The 17,151-nt window shown below is 52.8% G+C and overlaps 1 protein-coding gene across 3 annotated transcripts in view; it reads right to left on the bottom strand.

The window, feature by feature from the left end:
* The window catches only part of LINGO1 (leucine rich repeat and Ig domain containing 1), a 196,716-nt gene that overhangs the window by 47,380 nt on the left and 132,185 nt on the right, over positions 1-17,151 (bottom strand). For all 3 annotated transcript variants that reach the window (XM_045059005.1, XM_045059004.1, XM_019832024.3), the window contains one exon: positions 16,636-16,721. The gene's annotated coding sequence lies outside the window, so the exon portion shown is untranslated. The remainder of the gene's footprint in view (positions 1-16,635; positions 16,722-17,151) is intronic.

A 17,151-nucleotide genomic window follows, 5' to 3' on the forward strand; every position in this document is an offset into this window, starting at 1 on the left:
TCCCTGAGCACAGGGCTGCAGCCTGGCCTGGTTGGGGCAAGGGAGCAGGGAAACTCCTTTCCACAGGTTCTCAAGGGGGTGGGCAGACTGTCCAGGAGCCTAGCTAGTGCCACAGGGACCCCAGTTTGAGGCGGGAGACCCAGGTCTGCCCCGATGCCCCATCTGAGGAGGCCATGACCCTGCCGTCAGCTCTGCCTCTCAAACTCCGACACTCTCCACCCTCTCCTCCAGGCCTCCCCTGACCCTCAGCTCCTCACTTCCAGGCCTCAAGGTCAGGGACTAGCTCCCCTTTCCAGCGTTTCCTTGAACGCCTTGGCCTGGGAGTCCAGGCGCCACTCCACAAGTGGCTGGTGAGGAAGGGGAAGTGAGCTGCCCTCTCCATGGCCTAAAAAGCAATCCCTTTAGCCCCTTCTAAAGCTGAATGGTCTCTGGTTCCATACTCTAAAAGAGTTCCTAAGTCCATGAAGTGACTCCTGAGCCATCCTGTGCACGTGTGCCCTCGCCTATCACAGGCATATACACACATGCAAGTGACTCCAACATTTCAACAGCCAACCCTCACAAGGGTACACACCCCTTATACTTGAAAATAAAATGGGCATCCCAGCTGGGATGTGCTGGATCTGGGGGTTCTGGGACACACTGGCAGGAATTGGCCTCCGGAGGAAGCTGGGAGGCCTGGGGTCCCCTCCCTCCACCCGTCAGCCCTTCTGAGGATCTGTCTCACCTCCATTTAGCATCAAGCTGGAGGCCCAGGCTGCCCCAGGGCATCAAGAAGTCCTTCCTTGTATTTAGCTTAAATCAAATCAATTCTCTATCCCTTCACTCAACAGACATTCACAGGCAGGCACTGAGGACCCCACAGTCACCCTGCAGAAGGATGGAGAGATCTGCTAGGTCACCTGAGAACCAGGGGCAGGAAGAAGGAAGTAGCTTCGGTATCTCCCAGGGGTGGGGGTGGGGGTGCTGCCTGTGTCCCTGGGTGACTTAAAGCATGGCAATTCCCCACGATCCAGTTTTCCCAGAGAAATGGGACACTCCACCACCTCTCTCTGCCATCTAGTCAGGTGAATGTCTCTCTGAAGTCACTGGGTGTGGTGGGGCCCACTCTGGACCTCAGGCCTGTCTCAGGCACTGACTTAACCCCTCGGGCTCTCACTTAGTCTCCACTCCAAGCTCCATCCTGAAATGGCAGTGATATCTTTAGCTGTTTCTCAGTCCACCTTCTCTCAGAAACTGCTTCCCTGAGGCATCCTACCCAGACCCGGGCCCTTGCCATCTGCTTGCAATTCCACCATTGGGGGTCTCCCCTCCAGCTCAGGCATTCTGTGCATAGTGTTGCTGTCAGAGACAGGCTTCTTAAGACCAGTCCTTGGCCCCATCCCCCAAACCTCGGGGGCTGAGGGTCCAGGAGGTCCAGTAGAAAGCCTCTGTCACCCTCCATACAATCAGTGGAGCATATGGTAAAAATGCCCCGTGAGTCCTGGTATCCGGAGGAGGAAGACACTGAGGCTGGAGTGCGAGGTTGCCTAGACGGGAAAGCCCAGGGAGGGCCCAGGAGGGGCAGGCCTGGGGTCCTTCTGCAGGGCATCTCTGGCAAGCTGGGGCAGGACTGGGGCAGGCCTTGGCCGTCAGATCACAGCCCAAGTTTGCAACCCTGAGCATTTGCTGGGGAAGGTGGGGAGATGCCATGGAGCCTTCCCTGGGAGACTGACCCAGATTTCTCTCCCTCTCTCAGCCACACAAGAACACTGAGTGTGTGTGTGTGCGTGTGTGTGTGTGTGTGTGTGTGTGTGTGTGTGTGTGTATTCTCAGCTCTGGCAGGCTGAAGGGTGGGAAGGGAGGAGGCTTGCTGAAAGCTCTGGGAAATGAGAGAGAAATCCTCCCCAAATCCCTTGCTTCTGTCACTAATAGCTGGAATTCGCTCTTGACAACAAGGTGAAAGGCCCTGAATCCTGGGGCCTGACCTTGCCGCCAGGAGCTGCATCCCTAGGCCTGGCTGTTGGAGGAGAGCCCCAGGCCCTTAGTAGTCAGGGCTGAGCCATGACCCCACCCTCTGGCCCTCCTGACCTCTCCTTTCTGGGTTATGTCCCATAGGCTCCTCTGGTCCTACGGCAGTGAGCCCCCCATCCAAGGGGCTATGCAAGTGGTGGAGGTGGGGAACCTACCTGTCAGGATCCCATGGCAGGTACAAAAGAGGATGGATAGCCCCTCTCAGCCTGAGCTGTCCCTTTAATGCCCACCTCCACCCACAGTGCCTGTCGCCAGGAGGCCAGACCTCAGGACCCAGGGGCAGGCCTTATGAGTAAGAGGCAGGGCAGAGGTGGGCCCAGGCCTGGCAAGAGTGGGTTTGGGAGCTTTCCAGCCCCAGTGGGAAGAAAACGGTGTGTCCCGTGGGGCTGCAAATTCGGCCAGAGGCTCTCGTGCACATGTACAGATGCAGGATTGTACTCCCTGGGACACCCTCCTTCAGACATGTGCACACACAGCTATATATGTATATACAAGGACACACTCATGACATACACACAGAGACCTGCATGTACAAACAGAAGCATGCCTGTACACCTGTAAGTGTGAGCTCTACACACAGGTGGACACATGTGTGTTCATGCCTGTGCACATGTAAACCCGGGCTAGACAGTGCTTGGTTCCCTCCCAGTCTACTCTGGGCCCAGGAGGCATGTGAGAGAAATTTTCCCCTGAGACTGGCCACTGGGTGCTCGAGTCAAATCCTGGAGAACCTTCTAGCAATAAGTCTCCAGAGGGAAGCCTCCTTCTCTGCCAACATTCCCAGCTCCTTGCCTGCCCGCTACCCTTAGTGGGCCCTGCACCACCTCCTCGCCAGCCAGGCCTTCTCTGCACCAGGCACGGTAGCACCCTGGCTCTGCCATGGACCCTGAGAGCTGAGGGTCTTGTGCCTGCCGAGGACCCCAATATCCCACTGAAGGACAGGAGGTACCCTATCTCACCCACTGCTTATGCGTGACCCCGTGTGGGGTTCTGGCGCCGTGGGGCCTCAGTCTCCCTCCTCCCACCAAGGCTGACCCTGTTGAGGGGGTTGCTTGGAGGGCTGGGAGCTCTGATCACTGGGATGTGTGGCACAGGTGAATGCCGTCATGGTCCAGGTGTATCTGGTTCCTGAGCCCAAGGCAGCCTGCCAGCATAGGTGGTCAGGGCGCCCTTGGTCCTCACCCTCTCCCTGGCTGGCGCAGTCACCATGCTGGGCAACACCACCCACCCACAGACACTGGTCTATCACACACCACCCTACACTGGGCACGAAAGGAGAAGCACTGAGCTCCTCCACAACAAGCCCTCAACATTAGGGATTGTCCTCACAGGCCCCTCCAGGGGTCCCAAGCATCTGCAGGAGGTAGGGGTGCACCTATATTTCCAATGGCTACCACAGCCACCCCCATCCTCTCTCTATGAGCAGGCCCACCCACCTGGGTATTTTGTAATTGAACGTGACTCTTCCTGAGGCCGACCTTTGCATAGGCTGTTCCCTTTGCCTGCGGTGCCCTTTCCTCTCCACCAGCCTGAAATAGCTCCTTCTCCGTGCCACCTTCCTCGCCCATCTTGCCCATCCCCACACGATGCTCTGCTACTGCCTCCACTGGGCAAGCTTTATCCTGCACGGGTCAGGTGAGGTTTTGCTTTAGTTCTAAGAAGGCCGTGAACCCCCAGGGCAGGGCCAGGACCAGATCATCTCAGCGTGCTTAAGACCCTCCATAGAATGCAGCACCGGGCACGCAGTAGCCAACAAGTGCTTGTTGAACAAATGAATAAATGATGTGAACACAGGGACATACTTGCCAAGTCCCGGAATGAGCTGAGACACAGCTTTGAACGTCTCTTTCGAGGGTGGGCAGCTTAGCAGGCGGGGCTGCCTCTCTGCCTCAGGGAGCCTTGCAGTCAGACACTGGGCCCTCATTCAGCAAATACCACTGGCTGGGCAGTCAGTGTGTGAGACCCCCGTCCTCAGAGAACACACAATGCTCCCAGGGCAGCACGCACACTCCAGGGAGCCAAGGAAGGGGAACCACTTGCCGATTATGCCACCTGCTGTGGGGCCAGTACTGGGCTGGGGACTGGGGAGGCAAGGAAGACATGATGATGACCCCTGCCTGTTCTGGGACTCTCGTGGAAGAGAGATACAATTGGAGGAAATGACTTGATGGACAGAAGAGGCAGAGGAGGGGTGGCTCAGCAGAAGGGCTTGGGCAGGCTCAGTTTCCTTGAGTCTCAGTTTTCTTCATCTGTAAAATGGGGATAAGAAGTGTACTTATTAACCCAGAGGGTTGTTATGAGGATCAAATTCTTGTAAGGTGTTTTTTATGTTTATTTACTGAAAGAGAGAGAGAGAGAGAGAGAGAGAGAGAGAGAGCGAGCATGAGCAGGGGAGGAGCAGAGAGAGAAGGAGACAGAAGATCCGAAGCAGGTTCCATGCTGACAGCAGAGAGCCTGAGTGGGGTTCAAACTCACAAACTGCTGAGATCACGACCTGAGCCAAAGTCAGATGCTTAACCGACTGAGCCACCCAGGCACCCCTCTTGTAAGAGGCTTTTAACAGAACCTACCATAGAATGAACACTCAAGAAGCAAGAGTGGCCACTATTGCTTATTTTATCATTAGTTCAGAGCAGCCCTACACTAGGCGTGCAGCAAACAGGCAGGTTGGCAGCAAGGGAGCTGAGAGATGTCAAGGACTGAGTAACTTCTCCCTCGATAATGGCAGGCTTGGCTTCCTCTGCTTAAGAACCAAAGGATCTAAAGAGATCTGGGTGGAGGGACACTGAGGGGAGAACTCCCTGGAGGGGGGAGGGAAGCCTGAAGCAGTGGGCAAGGAATCTCCCAGGGATCTGAGTGCTCATCTTAGCCCTTCTGTCTGAAACAGCGCACGGATGAGGGGGCATGTGCAGTGGCCTGCAGGAAGGGGCTATGCTTGCCTTGCTGTGGAGACTGGCACCTGGGGAGATATGCAGAGCCGAATGTGGCAGAGCTGGGAGGTTCTCCCAGATGGAGGAGGGCAGAGGGCTGAGGAGCTGCTCTCCTGCCTCTGGCCACCTGGGAGGGCTTGCACAGAGCCTTCCTGGGTTGTGGCTGATGCCTGTGGGCTTTCCCCAGGGGTGCGGAGGCCACTCTTTAAAGGAAGCCATCCTAGCAGAACAGGGAGGGGTGAGGGGCCATGGAGCGAAGGAGACAACCTGGGAAGTGAGCTCCCAGGGGGATGAACGGGGTGAAGGGTGCTCTCGAGGGCTGTGCTCAAGGACAGCAAGCTCCCAGGGGGGAGAAGGGGACAGCTGCCGACCTTCTGCTCAGCCCCCTGCTTCTCCTTCTCCCTACTAAAGGCCAGTCCCCCATCAGCCTTGTCAGTGTGACATTACCAGGTTGACATTACTAAGCCAGAGCTCCTCCACTTGTCTGCCAGATCGGGCCTCAGCCGTGGAGGAATTGCTAACTCCAACCACAATAAGGAAATATCAACGATGGACATCAATATTATTACCTCCCTGTCCCCACCTGTTGATTTAGAGATGAACAGAGCCCTGGGGCCATCTCTCCCTGTGGAGAAGGGAGCACCCTCCAGCTGGATTCATTCATGAAAGTGGGGCCTGTTTCTTCTGTTCCCCTCCACCAACGGCCCAGGGCTGGGGCTGAGGGCAAAGGGTCCATGTGCAGGGAGGAGGGGCTAGTCCTCCCGCTCAAAGCCCTGGCTCGCCAAGTGACTTCAAGCATGCCTCTTTGCCTCTCTGGACCTCAGTCTCCTCCTCTGCCAAATGGGTATGATAATTCCAGTCCTGCCTACCTCGTGCAACGTGGAGGAGAGAGGGAACTGCAAATGCAAGACTTTTATTGGCTGGAGGAGACAGGTGGGGTAGCTGAGGGGCTGGGGGGCACTGACAAAGGGACAGACAGGTCCCAGCTCAATGAACTCTCAGAAGCACTTATCCTTCCCACCTTCCCAGCCCCACATCCAGCACTCAAAACTTGGTAGAAACCAAATACTAAAGTCAGAAGGGAGGCAAAGTCTGACTCCAGTGTACACACAGCAGGCCAGCTGCCGTCTGGTGTCCCTCACCCCTGAGCCTGTGAGGACTTCGGGGCTTTCAACCCACACCCAAAACCCTGCGTACCATGCCAGTCACAGGCAGCACTCACACACAGGGCAGCCCTTCCCCCACCAAGGGGGTGTCGTACGCAGGTATTGTCCCGAGAATCAGAGGAACACGGCGTCGTGGAGAAGCACCTTCAGGGGCAACCCAGCCCCTGTGTGAACTGCCCTGTATATGCCAGAGTATCGCCAGTCGCTGGTGCATATAAACGCGCGCACTCAGAACACACAGGTGTGGCCAAGTTCATAAATCAATGTGCACAGGCCAGAAACAGGAAGCACACACAGGTACACACACGTGTACACACGCAGGGTCTCAGGCCCAGAGCCAACGCTCTTCCTAGCCTGTGGAAACCTCTCCCTGTCGAGAAGGAAATCAAAAGCCCCATGTGGCCTTCCAGGCACATGTGGCCTCTCACGCTGTGGCCAAGCCAAGCAGCAGCGATTAGGCGGCTGGGAAGTGCAGCCCAGCGTGGCCTGAATATTTCACGGGAGATTTTGCTTCACAGAAAATCCCTTCTTCGCCTCCGTGCATGTCAGGGTATAATTACCCATTAGGTAGCAGAGCAGAAACCTGGGAGGACGTGCGTGCAGCTCCAGGTCTGGGCCCCTCACTCTGCCTCTGCCGTTCGCCTGGTCTGGCCCAGCGGGCCCATCCCACCTCTCACCTGCCTCTGAGGGAGGGACAAACAGATGGCATTTTGGGACACGAGGTGTCCTGGCCCAGGGTCACCTCTGCCCTAGGTCCTCAGACTGTGTCCCCACCTAAGGAAGTGCCAAAGCCTCCCATCCTCTTGCCCGCCCTACTCAGGACCTCTCTGCAGGGGCGGCTGGCTTTTCTCACTCCCTTATCTTCCTCTTCTCTCAACTTCTGGCAGTTTCCTGAACAAATGGCAGAGAAGAGCAAGACAGAAGATGGAGAGAAGGGAGAGAGGGCATCTTGGCTGATCCCTGGAGCCCCCCTCGTCTCCCAGCGTTTGCCCACCAGGGTGGGGATAGAGGGGGAGCTTCACACCTCCCTGTAGGAGGACTCTCCCTTACCCTTTTTGCCCTAGAAGAAAGATGTCCACTGGGCCTAGGTAACCTCAGGTGGTATCTCCTCCTGGAAGCCCTCCAGGACCCCTCTCCAGGTCAGAAGCCTTCTCTGGCTCCTACAGCCCCCATCTCCCCTGTATTTCCCTCCATCACTGTTCTGTAATCAAGGGCTCAAAATGTCAATGCCCACAGGGGCCAGAGAGGAGGTGACAGAGCATGAATGGGCACCGTAATGCTACCGGGAATGGCAGGACCTGAGAAAAATGGAGAGCACATGCCCTGACGGAGGCAGCAACGCCAAGTGACGTCATGGCCCAGCGATCCACCTCCCGGGGTAGACACAAGAGAACAGAAAACATGTCCCCACAAAGACAGTTACACAAATGTTCATAGCGGCATTATTCATAACTGCCAAAAAGAGGAAATGATCCAAATGTCCATGAATGAATGCATAAACAAAATGTGGTATATCCATAAAATGGAATATTACTGGGCCATAAAAAGGAATACTGAAACGTGTTATAACATGGAAGAACTTTGAAAACGTTATCTTTAGTGAAAGAAGCCAGACCTGACAGGCTACCTGGTGTATGATTCCATTTTGTTTGAAATGTCCAGACTAGGCAAATCCAAAGAGAGGAAAGTAGATTAGTGGTCGCCAGGGCTTTGGGCATAGAGAGAGGAGGAGTAACCACTAATGGGTACAGGGTTTTCTTTTAGGGTAATGGAAGTGCTCTGAAACAAGGGCAATGACTTTTGTCACTCTTGGGAATACACTGAAGAAGACTGAATTGTACGCTTTAAAATGGTGAGTTTTGGGGAATGCAAACTGGTGCAGCCACCCTGGAAAACAGTATGGAGGTTCCTCAAAAAACTAAAAATAGAACTACCCTACAACCCAGAAATTGCACTACTAGGCATTTATCCAAGGGATACAGGTGTGCTGTTTCGAAGGGACACATGCACCCCCATGTTTATAGCAGCACTATTAACAATAGCCAAGGTATGGAAAGAGCCCAAATGTCCCTCAATGGATGAATGGATAAAGAAGATGTGGTATATATGTACAATGGAGTATTACTTGGCAATCAAAAAGAATGAAATCTTGCCATTTGCAACTACGTGGATGGAACTGGAGCCTATTATGCTAAGTGAAATTAGTCAGTCAGAGAAAGACAAAAATCCTATGACTTCACTCATATGAGGACTTTAAGAGACAAAACAGATGAACATAAGGGAAGGGAAACAAAAATAATATAAAAACAGGGAGGGGGACAAAACAAAAGAGACTCATAAATATGGAGAACAAACTGAGGGTTGCTGGAGGGGTGGTGGGAGGGGGAAGGGCTAAATGAGTAAGGGGCACTAAGGAATCTACTCCTGAAATCATTGTTTCACTATATGCTAACTAATTTGGATGTAAATTTAAAAAAATAAAAAATAAAACAAGTTATAAAAATAAAATAAAATAGGGGCGCCTGGGTGGCACAGTCAGTTAAGCGTCCGACTTCAGCCAGGTCATGATCTCGCGGCCCGTGAGTTCGAGCCCCGTGTCAGGCTCTGGGCTGATGGCTCGGAGCCTGGAGCCTGTTTCCGATTCTGTGTCTCCCTCTCTCTCTGCCCCTCCCCCGTTCATGCTCTGTCTCTCTCTGTCCCAAAAATAAATTTAAAAAAACGTGGAAAAAAAATTTTTTTTAAAATAAAATAAAATAAAATGAAATAAAATAAAATAAAATAAAATAAAATAAAATAAAATAAAATAAAATAAAATAAAATAATAAAATAAAATGGTGAGTTTTATGGTATGTGAACTGTATCTCAATTTTAAAAAACAAAATTGTTTGAAATGGAACAAAACAAATCCACAAGCCACATCCCTGGTTGGGGCCTCCAATTTCTGTCCCCTAGTTTACACATCTGTCTCTCCCACAAGAATGGAGAGTTGGCCCTACCTGAGGCCCCTCTGTGGTCCCCAGAGCGGGCACCCAAGAGCAGGCACTTGATCCACAACAGTGGCCAAAGAAGCACATTAACCCAGGCCACATCTTGTGCTTTGCAAAACCTCCCTCAGGTGGCTCTGGCCCAGAGTCACAGCTGGGTCTCAGGCAAGGCCACTAAGGCCCAGTGTCAGAGTTGACGTCCTAAAGTCATACAACAAGCTGGAGGCAGAAATGGGCAGAGGAGCCAGGCCTCCACAGGGCAGCAGGTGGCCAGCCCCGAGTGGGCACAACCGTGCAGGCAGTTCTGTTGCTGCTTCCCACCTCACAGCCCCCCAGGTTCCCCAAGCCTCAGAATTGAGTCCACTTGCTGGATCTGTCCCCAGTCTCCACTGGGGCCCTGAAAGCAGCTCAGCCACAGCAGTGAGGCCCCTTCCCTCACTCCTTCGTCAGCACCCCTAGCCAGCCCACAATTGCTTCCCATAATCCCTAGGCACAGCCCGCACCATGACCTAGACACCCAGTTTCTTAGAGGCCCAGCACGACGTGACTGGACACTCAGGGTTGGCCATGGGCAGAGGCCGAGCTTCAGGTGCAGAGTGGCACCGGTGGGGTGACCAGCCATCCTGGGACTGACATATATGCTAAAGTGGGACAGTCCTGGGCAAAACAGGACAACTGGCCACCATACCTGGAAGGGCCTCATCCCCTTTCTCTGCCCTGGTGGGTGAGCCACAGGGAGAGGGGTTTCTTCTCCTGAAAGGCCCTTCTCTCTCTTCCTCTCCTGCTCACCTTCTTTTACTCTGCCATCCTGACTCCCAGAACCTTCCATCAGCAGAAAGGAATCCTCCCCGGCAGCATCTCCTTCAGGTCCCTTAAGGACAGCAGGTTTCCAGAACCAGCCCTGAGATCCCATGTGTTTGCGGGGATGCGGTGGGGAGGGGCCAATAGAGTAAGGCCCTTCATCCCTCCTTCGTCTGCAGCCACCCTGGAGCCATCAGCTCCCTGAGGCAGGGAACTGTCTTCTACTTGGTTCACAGCTGTGTCTCCAGAAGACCAGGTGCCCAGTAAACATTTGCGGAATGAACGACTGAGTCTATTTTCCACTCCAAGCTTCCCCCACTTCTTTGAAGTGCTAAAGAATAAAAGAGGGGAAACTCCTGGCCTTGGAAATAAATTCTGAAGTCTTCAAGTGGCCATGGAGGCCTCCTCCATCTGACCCCTCACACCTCTCAGCCACCCCCCAATTCACGACAGGCCCCAGCCCAGCACCCACAGAGACCCCAGCAGGTGCCCTACCTGGAGGTGCTCTTGAACCTGCTCACAGATACTGAGCTCAGCTCCTCCCCTCCTGGAAGTCTTCCTTCATCACTATTTGCACCCCTCCCAAGGGGCTCCCTGCCCAGCTGAGCCCTCGCAGCAGCCCCGGGTACAGGAGAGAATGAGGGAAGAGCTAGGTGTGTGCCTGACGCAGGTTACCTGGGACCTGGGCCGGCTTCCCGCTGGAAGGGTGTCTGGGAGTCTCAGGGTCTGAGTGCCAGCAACTGGTGTAAGGCCAGGGGGAGGCTTACAGAGGAGAGGAGGGAAGGGAAAAGACAGAGAGGAAGAGGGGAGATGTAGGATTCTAAGAAGGCTGTCAGAGTCCACACGGTGATTAAAGTGGTCGGGTGGCCAGTCACCTTCAGATACATGATATCCCCCAAAGACACAGATCACTGCCCATGCGCAGAGTGAGGTTAAAGGAGGGGAAGGAGGCCCTTATGAGAGAGAAAGGCCAGCTTTACACAGTCACATCTTTCTTTACCTCCTGCCCTCATGCACCAGTGGGCTGGGAGGCTGTTGGGTACCTATCTGGGGCCTCGCACTAAGTCCTGACCCTGCTCACACCAAGCCCTAATCCTGGTCACATACTGAGTCCTGACCCTGGTCTCACATGGAGCCCCAATGCTGCTCACACACTGAGCACTGAGCCTGGTCACACACCAAGCCCTGACCCTGGCAGGGTAGACTGGCCCTCAAAAACCTAGAAGGGGTTCTAGACACCTCAGCCTCTCTCCTATTACTACTCCTCAAGGCTTGGTGACAGATCTGGTCTACGGGCATCACAGACAAGTTCCAGCTCTGAGTGACTGCTGGCAGCTGGTGCCCAAGGTAGCTAATGGGTGTCTGATTTCCTGACCTTCTCAAGACCAAGACTGAGAATGTGACAAGCCTCCTCTGATACCAGGACCCAGCAAGTATCTAATAGATGTCAGCCCCAGTCCCGGGTTTCCACACAGTAGCTGCCACTCCCCTACCCCCCTCCCCTCCCACATGGATCCAGCTCCACCTCCCTCTCTTGCCCAGGGCCCAGAAGAAAGCTGTGAATTGCTGGGTACTGGCCTCCCCCCATCACCCCTCCCCCTTCCTGGCCTTTCCCAGCCCAGATACACATCACACCGGCCCCCATTCAGTGTCCTCAGCTGGCTGTCAGCTAATCCCTGCAGAGGTGTTAACTGATAATTAAGATGTGAGCTGTAAACTTAAAGTGTGATTCCCTGCCAGGAGTATTCTGGTTTTAACAGGTTCCTCTTCAAAATGGGAAAACCTTCAAGACCTAGGCAAATAGCAGGCAGGGAAGCAGAGTTGGGCGGGGTGGTATATTTTGGGCCGGAAGCCCTTCTAACCTTCCTGGAAACCACTCCCCTTCCCCTCTCCCTTCACCTGGGTGGATAGAACACAGGCACGGGAGCAGAAAGCTGCCTCCCAGTCTCAGCCCCACTTCCTAAGAGTTGATGCCATTGGACATGTGTGATGAAAACCTGCCGAGCCTCAGTTTCCTTGTCTGCAAACAGGTATATGACATACATACCAACCCCGCAGAACTGTGCGGGCACACAGGAGGCCCTCAATACTGGACAGCTCCCGTCCTCCCTAACTTCCCTTCGCTTCTTCCCTCACTGAAGGCGACTGTGTCAGCTTGCATTCCTGTCCCTGCACACTCCACCCTCATCCATCACCAAGCCTCGACTTTCTCACAAAGATCAGTGCAATCGAATGACGCCAATGGAGCTGCAGAGCAGGGAGGAAAGCTTACTCGATGAAGTGTCAAAGCCAACTGGCTGGTCTTTTAGGGAAAAACACTTCGATCCCTACCTCAAACCACACATCTAAAAACAGTCCAGGTGAACTACAGATTTAAATATTTTCAAATATCAAAAACGACTAGAAACAATGTAAGACAACATTTTCAAAGCTTTGCAGCGGCCAAGGCCAGAAACTCTAACGGAAAAGAGTGGCAGACCCTGACTACAGGACAGTTTTCAACATTTCAGGGTTAAGAAAAACTCTATAAACTTAAATGACAACCCCCCCACACACACACAAAACTGTAAAAAACATTTGCAACATACTACAGATAAAGGGTTAAATCCCTTAACCTCTTATAAATCAATTTGCTCTTGCAAGTCAATAAAATGTATTTCACACAACCACCACCCACCCACCCCCAATCACTGAAGCCAAGGTCATCTGTGATCTCCCACAGCTAATGCATGATCAATGCTCCCTCTGTACCTTACTCAAACTTATGCTTGACCCCTTGGCTTCCAGGACCTCATACCTGCTTGGTTCCCCTCCATGTCACTGGTTGCTCTTTCTGACTCACGTTTTTTGGTTCCTCCTCAGCTCCCCAACTTTTAACTGAAGGAAGCCCCAAGGCCAGGTCTTTGGTCTTTCTTCTCTTTTCTATTTATATTCACTCCTTTGATGCTCTCAACCAATCTCAAGGCTTAAAATACTACCTTTATGCTGATAACCCCAGATTGTGTCTCCAGCCCCAAACTGAACTCCAGCTCACACATCCAACTGTCAACTCCACACTTCTTGATGTCTACTTCGCATGTCTCCAGCCAGGGTCTGCTCACAGGTGTGCTACCTAGGCAGTCACACATTGTCCCTGAGTGTGGTTTAATGCTCTACTGTTACCACTTGGCGATTCTTAATCATTTTTTTAAAATAAAGGGCCACCATTCCATTTTCATTTTGCTCCAGGCCCCACACATTACATATCCAGTCCTGTCCACAGGTGAGCTCTTCTCCTTCCCTACATCAAACTCATTCCTCCTCCTCGCTGTCCAGTCTGTTGATGTCCAGTCTGTCGCTGCCCTTCCAGATACTCGGGCCCAAACGCTTGGAGTCATTGCTATGGACTAAATGTGCCTCTCAAAAGCCATATGCTGAATCCTAAACCCCTAATGTGATGGTACTTGGAAGTGGAGCCTTTGGGAGGTAATTAGGATTAGATGAGGTCATGAGGGTGCGGCCCTGGTGATGGGATTAGTGTCTTTATAAGAAGAGGAAGAGTACACCAGGGCTCTCTATCTCTCTGTGGTGCACAAAGAAGAGGTCTTATGAGCACACAGATGGAAGCTGTCTGTAAGTCAAACAGAGGGTCCACACCAAGTACTGAGTTTGCCAGCACCTTGATCTTGGACTTCCAAGTCTCCAGAAGTGTGAGAAGTAAATGTTGTTGTTCAAGCCACCCAAGCCTGTGGTATTTGGGTATGGCAGCCGAAGATGACTAAGACAGTAATCCCTGGCTCTCTCTGTCTCACACACCACCTCATCCAATGTGTCAGCAAATCCTCTTGGCTCTACCATTTACACGCACCAAGAACCTCTTCACTTTTCCCCACCTCTGCCAAGCCCCCCTGCTCTAAGCCCCCACTGTTTCTTCCTTGGATCACTACCACAGCCTATTGACTGATCTCCCTGCTTCCCTGGCCTTCACAGCAGCCAGAAGGATCTGGTTAAAATGAAATTCAGATCATGTCATGTCACTATTCAGAACCTTCCATGACTCCCTTCTTCATCCTGAGTAAAAGCCAAGTCCTCAGGGTGGCCCATGTGGCCCTGTGTCATGTGCTCTTGATCCCTCTCTGGCCATACCTCCCACTCTCTCTCACTCCCCATGTTCCAGTCACTCTGGCCTTCTCACTGAGCCCTGCACGGACCAGGCCTGCCTGGCACTGAGGATCCCAAGCTGTCCACCTGATTCAGTCTCTTGCTTTCTGCCCATGTCCTGAAGTGTCACCTCCCAGCAAAGTCTGACTACCAGATGCAGGCTCCCCAACATTCCCCACCCCTGCCCTGCTTTATTTTTTCCTCTTTTGCACTTAACACTACCACACACACACACACACACACACACACACACACACACTATATTTCACTCATTTATCTGTTATAAGTTCCATGGAGCAGGTCTGTTTCATCAGTTTTGTTTACTGCTAGGTCCCCAATGCAAACAGTGCCCAACACATAGTAGGTGCTCAATAAACACCTACTGAATGAATGAACAGATACATAGAAAAATGAGCTGAGGACATAACATGAACAGGCAATCCACAAACGAAGAAATTAAAATGGCCAACAAACATATACGAATATGTTCAACCTCATCAGTAATCAAAGAAATGTAAAATAAAAGCAGTTTTATCTAACAGATCAGCAGAGATTTAAGGGATTGCTATGCCCATGGTTGGCAAGGATGAGGGGATGAAGCCTCTTGCACATAGTAAGTCGGCACAACCTTCTGGAGGTTGACCCGGCTGTACAGATTAACTCCTGTAATGTGCATGCCCTCTGACCCAGGCGGTTCACTTTCAGAGACACTCCTTAAGGACTCATAACCCCAGTGCATGGCCATGTACGAACCGGGAGGTTCCCTGAAGGAGGTCTATAAACAGCCAAACACTGGAAACAATCTAAATGGCCACCGACAGGATTAACAATTGATATAAGGCTTAAAGACCAGCCAAACAACTGGACATAAAAGGATTTGAAAGAACTCTGGAATGACCTACACAGTATGTTGTTAGATGAAAACTCAAATGACACAGCAGTATAATTAGGAGGATCCCATGCTTTTGCTTTTAAAATATGTTTATAATGCACAGACAAAAATTTTGGAGGAATAAATATTGAACTAATTAGCAGTGTTTAGTCGTGGGGAGGAAGAGATTATGGACAGGCCTCGAACTGCATGCTCTACATACTGCTGGATTGTTAGATGGATACATAGATAGGTACATAGATGGATGGATGCATGGATGCATGGATGAATAGATGGGTGGATGGATAGATACATGCATGCATAGATGGTGAGTGGGTGGATGGATGGGTGAATGGATGGATAGATGGATAGATGGATGGATGGATGGATGGATGGATGGATAGGTGGGTACATGGATGGATAGATGGATACATAGATAGATAGATAGATAGATAGATAGATAGATAGATAGATAACATATAGAGAACATATATTACATTACTAGTCAGAAAAATGACTCCAACTGCCAAGAAGACACTTCTGTCACCCCAGTGTTGAAAGATACAGAAATAGGACATTCCAAGCCCTCCATTATCTGGCCCTGCCTCTTCCCTGTTGCCCCCCACCTCCAGCCCCACACCCCATGCACTCTGGGTTCCAAGCACATGAGACAATTTTCTATTCTTGGTTCTTTTTGCAGCTCCAGGCCCGTCTCACAGCTCTGTTCACGGGTACAGAGGCCCAGCCAGCCCTACCTCATGGCCTCCTTGGCCTGGACTCTGCTGTCAGAGAGCCAGAGAGGAGAAGACAGGCACCCTGAGAGCACAGTCAACAGCCTCCAGCGGGAACCCCCAGGGCTCTGCCCCAGATTGGCCTATGGGAACCTGGGGGATCAGGAGATGCCCACTGATTGTGACCTATTCAGGCTTGGCCACCCCTGGGTCCAACACATCCACCACAGGCACTGGAGACAGCTGATCCGAAGGGGCCAAGGTGGACCCAGCAGGGAGGACTCCGCAGGAGAAGAGGGGCACTGGGGCCCCCTCAGGCCCACTCAGGTTGCCAGATTTAGCAAAAATCTGGGGATATACTTATGCTAAAAAATGATTTGTTGTTTGTCTCAAGCTCAAAATTAATTGGATACCCTGTAAAGTTTTCTGGCAAGCCCAGCCCCAAACCAATCCCACCTTTGGGGCACTTGGCCCTGAGCAGAAAGCCTTCATCTGGGGTGCCCAGGAGCAGCAGAGAAATGCCAAGTGGCTTAAAAGTCAGCTGGGCTGTTCCTGGTGCCCAGGAGGAACACCTCTGCCCTGGAGGGGTCCTGCATGGAGTAAGAGCTGTCACTCATGGAAGCACACACACAGGGCTAGCATGGCGACTCTGGCAGAGAAACGCCAGAGTGACAGCAAAGGGAGCCCCACAGAGACAGAAGTACCACAGCCAAAGTACTTAGCAAGTGTGTGCAGTGAAACGACACTGAACAAACCGCAGACAGCAACCATGTCAGAAAAACCGAGGCTGGCAGAATTAGATGTCCTGGGGCCTCTCAGTGTCCCCAAGTCCCCCAGGAGGCCCTGCTACTGTCAGGGCCTTCAAGCCACACCTGTGCCCCACACCACTGCCCCTGGGAGGGGCTTATCCACAGAGGGCCTTCCTGCTCCTCACTCCCAGAGCCCTCCCACCCAAAGCAGAGGCGTGAGGCGACGTGAGTCCCCTTGCTTTCCCCTTACCTGGGTCAGACGGCGCCGGGAGGCAAACAGATCAGCCTCTGGGGGCCCGGGGAGCAGCAGCCTATTGGTCGCGGTCCCAGCATGCACTGCAATGGGAGAGCAGGAAGGTTAGTGCAACTAAGATGGGCTTCTGCTAGTCAACCCAGGATGTCTGGCCTCTGCCTCACCAGCACCCACAGCACCCTTAGCAAGGTCCCAAAGGCCCCCTACCCCCGGGCCCTCCGTGCCAGTCCCCTGTCCCAGCCTGCAAGTCTCTGGCTGGCTGACCACTCCTCCCTGCAGGAGGCTCCCTGACCCCTCTCCTCCTTGTCAGGGCACCCCTCCATCACATGGTCCTCCTCCTGCACGTGGTCACAAGCTGCTGTTTCCTGCCTGCCCCCCTCGCCCTGCCCTGCTCCCTGGGCTGCCTGACCCACATCAGAGTTTCGGTCACCCTCTATATATGCCCCCCAGTGGTGCCATCATGCCCAGAGAGAACGGAAGCCCCTGCCCTCGCCTCCTCCCTGGCACAGCACC

This window comes from Felis catus, chromosome B3 (genome assembly GCF_018350175.1).
Source record: "Felis catus isolate Fca126 chromosome B3, F.catus_Fca126_mat1.0, whole genome shotgun sequence".
In the NCBI taxonomy this organism is placed as follows: Eukaryota; Metazoa; Chordata; class Mammalia; order Carnivora; family Felidae; genus Felis; species Felis catus.